The sequence below is a fragment of the Perca fluviatilis genome, chromosome 23 (assembly GCF_010015445.1).
Source record: "Perca fluviatilis chromosome 23, GENO_Pfluv_1.0, whole genome shotgun sequence".
In the NCBI taxonomy this organism is placed as follows: domain Eukaryota; kingdom Metazoa; phylum Chordata; class Actinopteri; order Perciformes; family Percidae; genus Perca; species Perca fluviatilis.
The window spans coordinates 19,537,721-19,545,900 of record NC_053134.1 but is presented as its reverse complement, the minus strand read 5'-3'; the positions used below and the strand labels follow the sequence as shown (position 1 = coordinate 19,545,900).

The 8,180-nt window shown below is 41.1% G+C and overlaps 1 long non-coding RNA gene across 1 annotated transcript in view; it reads right to left on the bottom strand.

Annotated features, from left to right (window-relative positions):
- LOC120553618 overlaps window positions 1-8,180 on the bottom strand; it is a 34,969-nt gene that overhangs the window by 13,143 nt on the left and 13,646 nt on the right. The window lies entirely within an intron of this gene.

Sequence of the window (8,180 nt, the reverse complement as noted above, 5' to 3'; positions counted from 1 at the left end):
GGTCACTCATTGACTTTTGAAAAGATGTTGCAATCATTGAATTAAAAAGAAACAGTGAAACAGTTGAACAAATTAACAGTAAAAAAAACACCTTGAACTGTGAAATGTCCCTTAATACTTTTCCTGTTTTACTTGTTTATCTTTTTTCGAACAAAAGACTAAATAAGAGTTTACTTGCAAAACGTAATGTGCGAAATCGTTTTTCTCGATTACTCTGTTTTTGTGATTGTTAGGAACCAAAATCGTTAAAGATTAAAAATGTGTTTAATTGCACAGCTGTAGCTCTGGCTACACTATAGATACTGTATATTCATTCGATTGTAGAAAAAAAAAAAAAAAAAATATCTGGGTTGTTTGCATTTCTAAAACCAATCACAATCGTCTTTGGCGGCACCAAGTTCCGGATGCAGTGACGAAGGCTCTACAAAATTGTCTCGGAAAGGAACTTGTTTTGGTGAAACATTTGCACCGCGCAAACGAAAACTTTAGCTTGATACACGGTTAAATGTAATTTGCTTTTACCAATATGTGGCTGTGTGTAACGTTAACATTACTTTGCTCACAGTCATCCCTGTCAAAAGGTCCCAAAACGTCCCAGATAGTAAATGCCATGAACATATTCTTTGTAAATCATTCACTGAAAAAACCAAGCAGGGCTGCCTTGTTGCACAATCCAAATTTTCTTCAAATCAAACCATTTTCAGCGTGTAGCTTGCTAGCTCAAAGGTTGCAGTTTCCTGAAGTGAACAGAGTTTTCAGAACGACAACACACAGAGAACAGAAGGTGAGGGAATTATCCTGGAAATGGACCATTGATCCAGACTACTACCACTGTATAGTACCACTAAGACTTGTTCTACTAATTCTACTATTACTACTATTGCAAAAGCTATTACGTCTACTACTACTACTGATTGAGCTCCTCTACTCAAGTCAAGTACCGGGAAGTCCAGTAATTTCGCACTAAAAACGTAAATAGCACGCGAGATACACAATACTGCTTCTATTACTTCTACCACTATTATTATTAGTAATACTACTACGATTACGAATACTGTAGTACTACTATTATAACTGCTATGATTCACAGCATTGAACTAGAACTACTGCTACTTCTGCAACCAGAAGTAGTAATAGTAGTGGTAACTAGGGTCAGGTACCGAACTCTGTACTTTTTCGGGTACAGACCAAATTATGGACTACTGAGGACCGATTCATGTTAAATGAAAATTTCGGTACCTGACAGCGCGTAAGCGAAAGCTTATCTGTCCTCTCTGTGTGTTGACAGAGAGCGGGGCAGAGGGAAAGTACCCAAAAAAACGTACCAGAACCAAATTTCAGGTACCAGAAATATGTGAACTGTACCCAACCCAAGCAGTAGGAATAGTAGTAGTAGTAGTAGTAGTAGTAATAATAGTTAAGTGCAGTGGCAATAGTTAAATAGGTTCTGAATTTCTAAGTCTGTCTTAATACTCACATGCCCATATGTACATCCGAAGTAGTAAGCAGCCAACTATGATTCCCCACCATTGTCAGTAGGGATGTAACGATACACTCAACTCACGATTCGATTCACGAATTCAAGTTCATGACACGATATTCTCACAATTTTTTATTTTTTTTTAAGATTATTTTTTGGGGGCTTTTTCCACCTTTAATTTTTGACAGGACAGCTAAGTGACAAAGGGGGAAGACATGCAGTAAATTGTCACAGGTCGGAATCGAACCCTGGACCTCTGCATCGAGGCATAAACCTCTCAATATATGTGCACCTGCTCTAACACTGAGCCAACCCTCTCCACCTCACAATTTTTTTTTGCAGAATGAAATGACTGAAAAATATTCCCTTATTTATATAAACTGCAAAACAGCAGCTCTGTCCTTCTCAAAAGTGCAACTGAAATAGTATTTTATCTTAAATGACAAAAAAAAAACATTTTCATTTATTGCTAAGGCCATATTGTTGAATTTAAATGATTTATTTAAAATGTAATAACAATAACTTATAACAACTTTTTTTTCACCAGTCGTTTGCTGTTAAACGACAAAAAGAAGAAACACTAGATGGCTGAAACGTTATTTTACAACAACATTGAACGCAACACAAGCTTACGGAGCCAAACCCAAATGCAACACTAAAGTCCCGTCTATGTTTATCCACAGCGGCAGTGTTCATGCTGTCTAAAAGTGCTACTAGTCCCTTCTGTTTCTTCAGCTGCAGACTGTCGCATATCCCACTGTTGGAATCCTTTCCAGTGAAATACAGTCACACTTTACATTGTTTAGCTGTCAGCATTTTAACCTTGTTTAAGCCAGCTAACATTACTAGTTAACTGTATTGCTGTATTGTAACTAGCGTCACGCCCTGGGTGATTAAAAAATTGCATCACGATTAATTTTTTTTACACATTTAAATACATTTTTAACCGATTCACGATGCATCGTTACATCCCTAACTGTCAGTAATATTGCTGCAACCACTATCATTAATAATGACTTTATTAATAATGATGCCTATAATTAAACACTAATTATAATAATTACATGTAATTCATGGTAAACCCACAAATTGCTGTTAGAACAGTATGGCACAATGTAGCTTTGCCCAAACTAAACTCTTTCTGTTTGCTGGATGAATCATCTGCCCTCATCCCCCCTCCCCCTCCCCCACCCTCCCCCTCCCCCTCCCCCAGACCTTCCGCCTGGCGGTTTGTTGTTTCAGGCCTCTCCTCTCCAACATGAGGGAAAAAGGTGTGTTTGTGCACCGGGGCTAGCTGTTGAAACTTGCACTTGGAAAGCATCTTGCGGCTCTCTGCCTGCCACAGTGGAGTTGTGTTTTATGAAATGGCAAATTCACAATGGTGGTGCCAGCAGTTTGGAGGGGATTTAGTCAGATCCCCTATACAAGGGCAATTGTTTCAGCCTTGCGTTTAACCTGGCAGTGTGGAAAGGACTGCAATGAAAAGTAGTAAAATTTACTTTTTGTTATAGTCACATGCACCCTAAAGGTCTGTATTTGGATTCCCACTCTCGCTCAGTTTGTGTATGGAAATGCTGATGATGAGATTTACTTTCATAGGGCGTGTTATTTCGCTCCCATCCTTCTGGCTGACTAATGTTTAAGTCCACCTGGCTGTTGGCTACGCTGCACTGGTTTCTATGCCTTTACCCCACTGTAAAGGAATGAGGGGGTTTGTTGGAAGTCTTGCCAGTTCTTTGAGGAGGCTGCGATTAAGACAAGATGGTGGAGCCACACACATCCAAACACCTGGGAAACAGCTGCTGCTGCTGCTGCTGCTGAAGCAACATTCAAAGATTAGTCCACTTCTGCCTAATAACCTTATCTTGGTGCGAGGTCGTGTCTGGTTAGAGCAGAAATCATGTCTAACAAACCTGATCCTCCAGGATGGATAAGTGGAGGCCTGGGAGTGATTCATGATAAACTCAGTGAGTTCTGATTGCACTTCTTGTTGAGCACAATGTGGTGATCTTTATAGGACTGACACGCTGTATTGTTTGAAAGTAAAATTTCAAACCTTTGTGTAGGCAAAATTATGTATGATGAGCTGGTGATGCATATACGATGTGTATTAACAGATGCGAGACCAGAACAGAAAGGGCTACTTTTAGTAGTTGAGGTCGTAGTTTTTGGGCTTCACAAAAGCTCTGCTGGAGCAGTGGGAAGAGAGTTTAAGGACAAAGGCAAGGCAATATGGCTAACATGTAACATTTACACAACGAGTAGACATGGAGCAACTTTAGCTGTTTTTGGAAGTCGTGTTTTTGGCCATCTAATAAATGAAGTCCAATATTCACTCCTATTTTAGCTCTGTTTCACTCTCCACCAACTCCTGAGGGAAATATCTGGCTTTTTAACTGCTAAATGCTCCACTATGTTCACCAGATAGTCACTAACTTTGTTTGTCTGCTGTTTGTTGCTGAGTAGGTAGCATACAGTGGGGTTTTAGACCTTTTTGCTAAAACACCTGGTTGAGAGCAGAAAAAGACACTGTTGAGAGCTATGAGAGCGAACCAAAAACAGTAAAGTCGCATCCCGTAAAACCAAAACAATGTGCCGAAAAGCACTGAAATGTAGTACTGAGACTACGAGCATCATTTTTCAAATTACACATCATTTATTTGATCCATTTCTAATATAAATCTATTTATTTTAGTTGCTTTAAAGGAACACGGCAACTTAATTTAGCTTATTCACCGTAACCCCCAGAGTTAGACAAGTCGATACATACCCTTCTCATCTCCGTGCGTGCTGTAAAGCTGTTTGACGTCTCCAGTGGCATCAGCCCATCACAGAACAGGCAGGTGAATGGTTCCAGTAATCCTACTGCTCCGAATAAGTGACAAAATAACGCCAACATGTTCCTATTTACATGTTGTGATTTGTAGAGTCACAGCGTGTACAAAAAACAACATAACATGAGACACACATCTTCTAACCGTAAACAAACCGGGAACTATATTCTCAGGCGGAATAATATAGTACTTGGGCGGAGTGATATGCTCGCAGCAAGCCTGTCTGAGAATATAGTTCCCGGTTTGTTTACGGATAGAAGACGGCTGTGTTCTTTCATTTATTGTACACGCTTTGTTACGCCTCACTACCACGTAAATAGAACAGTGGTATTATTTTGTTCTACCTCTCACAATTGGAACCAGTTATCTGCAGGATCTGTGCTGGGCTAAGCTAATGCTGGAGCCGTCAGACAGCGTTACAGCACGCAGATGAGAAGGGTATATAGCGTCTTACTCTGGGGGTAACGGTGAATAAGCTAAATTCCCAATAAGTCGGCGTGTTCCTTTAAGCATTTTAAAAACCACGTGAAGTTGGAATATTAGTGTGTCAGAATCAATGACCACCAAAGGCTTCTTTAGGCGGAAAAATGTATCAGCAAGAGGCAGTGAGATCCATTTCTACACCCACAGATAGAAGAATACAGACCAGAATGTTTTCAGGATTTTTAAGTGCAGGCACTCGCCTTTATCAACTAAAAGTTCATTACTACACAGTATTAATCTTTCTCCAGCCATTCATATGCTGAATACAACAAGCTCACATATGTTTTACAGGAGCTGTCAATAGACATACTGAAGGAAATCTCTGGATGAAGCAGGAGTAGGCCAGACAGGTTGAGGGAAAGCAGATAAATTACTATATTCTGTTACAAAATGACACCTGGATTGTGTTGAAAAACTTGAACTGGTGATTGTTAGCATTTAAGAGGATCTGAGGGGGACTTTTCCTTGAACTGCCTTGCTCAAGGTCACTTAATTGCAACTGTGGGAAGAAAGTTTCTTCCCATTGCAGGGTTTAGCAGCAATACGTGATTCCCTTTTTCTCTAGGCAAGGTTTTACACTTCACTAAACGTATGCATGTTACAATTAAGCGGGTGGATGTAATTCCCCTCAGAATGGTTTATTTACTCCTTAAGGAAAGTCTCTGAAATTGCTGCAACCAAAAAACAATTTGTGGCCTTAACGACTAAGGCGTAGAAGGTTTCCACTTTTTTAAAAGGCGCTGTGGATCCAGGAGTCTCCTGCAGAGTCTGCAGCCAGCGACAACCTTCACATTTCCAGCCGGAGGGGGAAAAAAAAACAGCGGCCAGATTGCAGAATAATTTCCCCTCTTTGATTCTGCGTCCAGAGAAATGAGACAGGAAGTTGACGATTCCTCCAGACCACCAATGACTGGCAGACGGCTGATGGAGTCCGTTTACCCCTGGTCTCAGATCAGATGTCTAATCTCCATTTTCTGCCCCTGGTGTGTTCAAGTTAGCAGTCAGACGCTGATCCAGGGTCAGCCCCTCAGGCCATCTCTGTTCTCAACACCCCAGAGACTGAGCCAAGAAAATGAATTAGCATGCCACGGCCTTATCTCATTGCCAGACACTCCGAATTTTGTAGGCAATTTGCCTTCATTATTGCCAGATGTGGTGACATGCAGACAGATGTTTATTATATTAAATAGCTAAAGGCGGCTCACAGAAATGAGTATTCCTCTGTTATGAAGCTCAGGAAATCTGCTGGGGGATGGATGTCTGACTTTCACAACCACTGTGCTCGTTTCTACGTTCGATATGCTTTGTCAGTGCTCGAATACAGATTTAAAAATGGGGTGACCCCCAGCTTTCGGTATGTGAGGTAACTTTGGGTCAGACTTTTCAACTGTTGACAGACAAATCCAACAAGATTTGTGTTGTGTTGCTTTCATGGATGGTTTTCACTCTCCCTGGCTGATCCTTTGGTTTTCCTCTTATGTGACAAAACATTTCAATCATTCGCAGATTATCTTCAAGCTTGGTGAGAATCTTTTGACCATATCGAATCACAGAAACAGCATTCGCTTGGTGCAAACACCAGCTGAAGCCAACTTCAGCTTGGAATCACTGAGCTGCAGAAATCCCACGGTCATATAATATGTTCACACCAGTCGCCATCAGTGTGAATCCCAGCACGGACTCCATAAAACCCCATCAGACCATCTCTTTTCAATCTCCAATCCAGCCAGGGCTCTTTGTATGATTAAAAGCATATACAACGGCTTTGCATCTTGCAGATGTTGCCATAAATCACCGGCTGGCCCTGCCTCTGCAACTGGCTGCCTGACAAATGTTCCACAATAACTGGGGCCCCCACCCCACCCTTCCAGTAAAAGAGAGAGAGAAAAAAGAAAAGGGGTAAAAGAGAAAAAAAAAAAAAACGCCTGGAATTTCTACCCGGCTGCTTGTAACTCTTTCAAGACTATTGTAAAGTCTCAGCCATGTCAGCACAGGTGGAAACCTGAGGGGTCATAAACCAGAAAGAAAAAAGCCCGCCCACTTCAGGCTTTCTATTTCCCAACAATGTCTTAAACTCCCCGCTGTCCCGGCCAGCCCTCCACTGTGACTAATTCCACACAAATCTAAAGAGCTAAATCAGTCGGGCTGCTTGTGTGTCTGTGGACGGCAGTAACCGACACCCCCACGCCTATAAAAGACAACCATAATGGCTGAAACTAAGACTGGGCTGTGAATCACAGTCTCTGAGGCAGTGGAGAAAGATGTTGTCTGAAGGCACTTCCCAAACTCAAATCTTCACCCTTGTACTCTAAAAGGTTTACTGAGAAGAGCAAAAGCCAATTAAGGATCGTTGAATTGGACAGTTGAAGTCCAATTTTCCTTTTTCTGCAGGTTATAGGAGCCTGTAGGGATTGATTTGAGGGATGGATGACAAAGTTTGATGGAACAATTGAAATTATGTAATCCCAAAGCTACAGAAACGGGTCTGTCAGTTTGGCCAACTCATAATAAAAAGCTTAATTCTCAGAGTTTGCCCAGTACTTTAAAAGGAGTTGGACATTTTGTGAAACAAGCTTAAACGTTCTTTTTTTTTTTTTTTTTAAAGACGAGAGGATTAAACCACTCCCGTATCATTAGGTATGAGGCTACAGCCAGGACATGCTAGCTGAAATCACAGGGAAACAGATAACCTGGCTCTGTCCAAAGTTTTAAAAGAACATCGCCTTCCAGCCCTTCCAAAGCTCACTAATTAACAAAAGATGCCACTTTAACATTTCTGTTTGTACTCAAATCAAACAAACAATATGTAACATGTTAAATAATGATTGTTTAAACTTTAGAAGGAGCCAGGCTAGCGGTTTCCCCGTTTTCAGTCTTGATGCTAAGCTAATTGTCTCCTGCCTTTAGTTTCAAATTTAAACCTGTAATAACTACAACAGAAACAAGCCGTGAACACGCTACTGACTAATCACCTTAAAGTTGAAATGGCGAACACGAACAACAACATTAGCATCTCCACCAACTTCTTCTGAAATATGGGGTCTATATAGACTCTTTAGTTGCTAAATGCTCCACCGTGTTAACAAGCTAGTCGCTAACTTTGTCTGTCTGACGTTTGGTGCTTGGCCGGTAGTACAGAGTCGTTTTTGCAGAACTTCTTCCCTGAAAACAGTGCAGAAACAGCTGCTGGGAATGTCAGACTGAACCAAAACAGTAAAGTTGAGGGTTGTAAAATCAGAACAAGGAGCTAAAAGACGCTAAAATGCTCCATAGAGCTGAGGGGAACTGCACAGTCGGGTAGGGCTGAAACGATTCCTCGAATAACTTGAATAATTCGATTACAAAAAGTCCTCGACGCAAAATGACTTGCCTCGAAGCTTCAT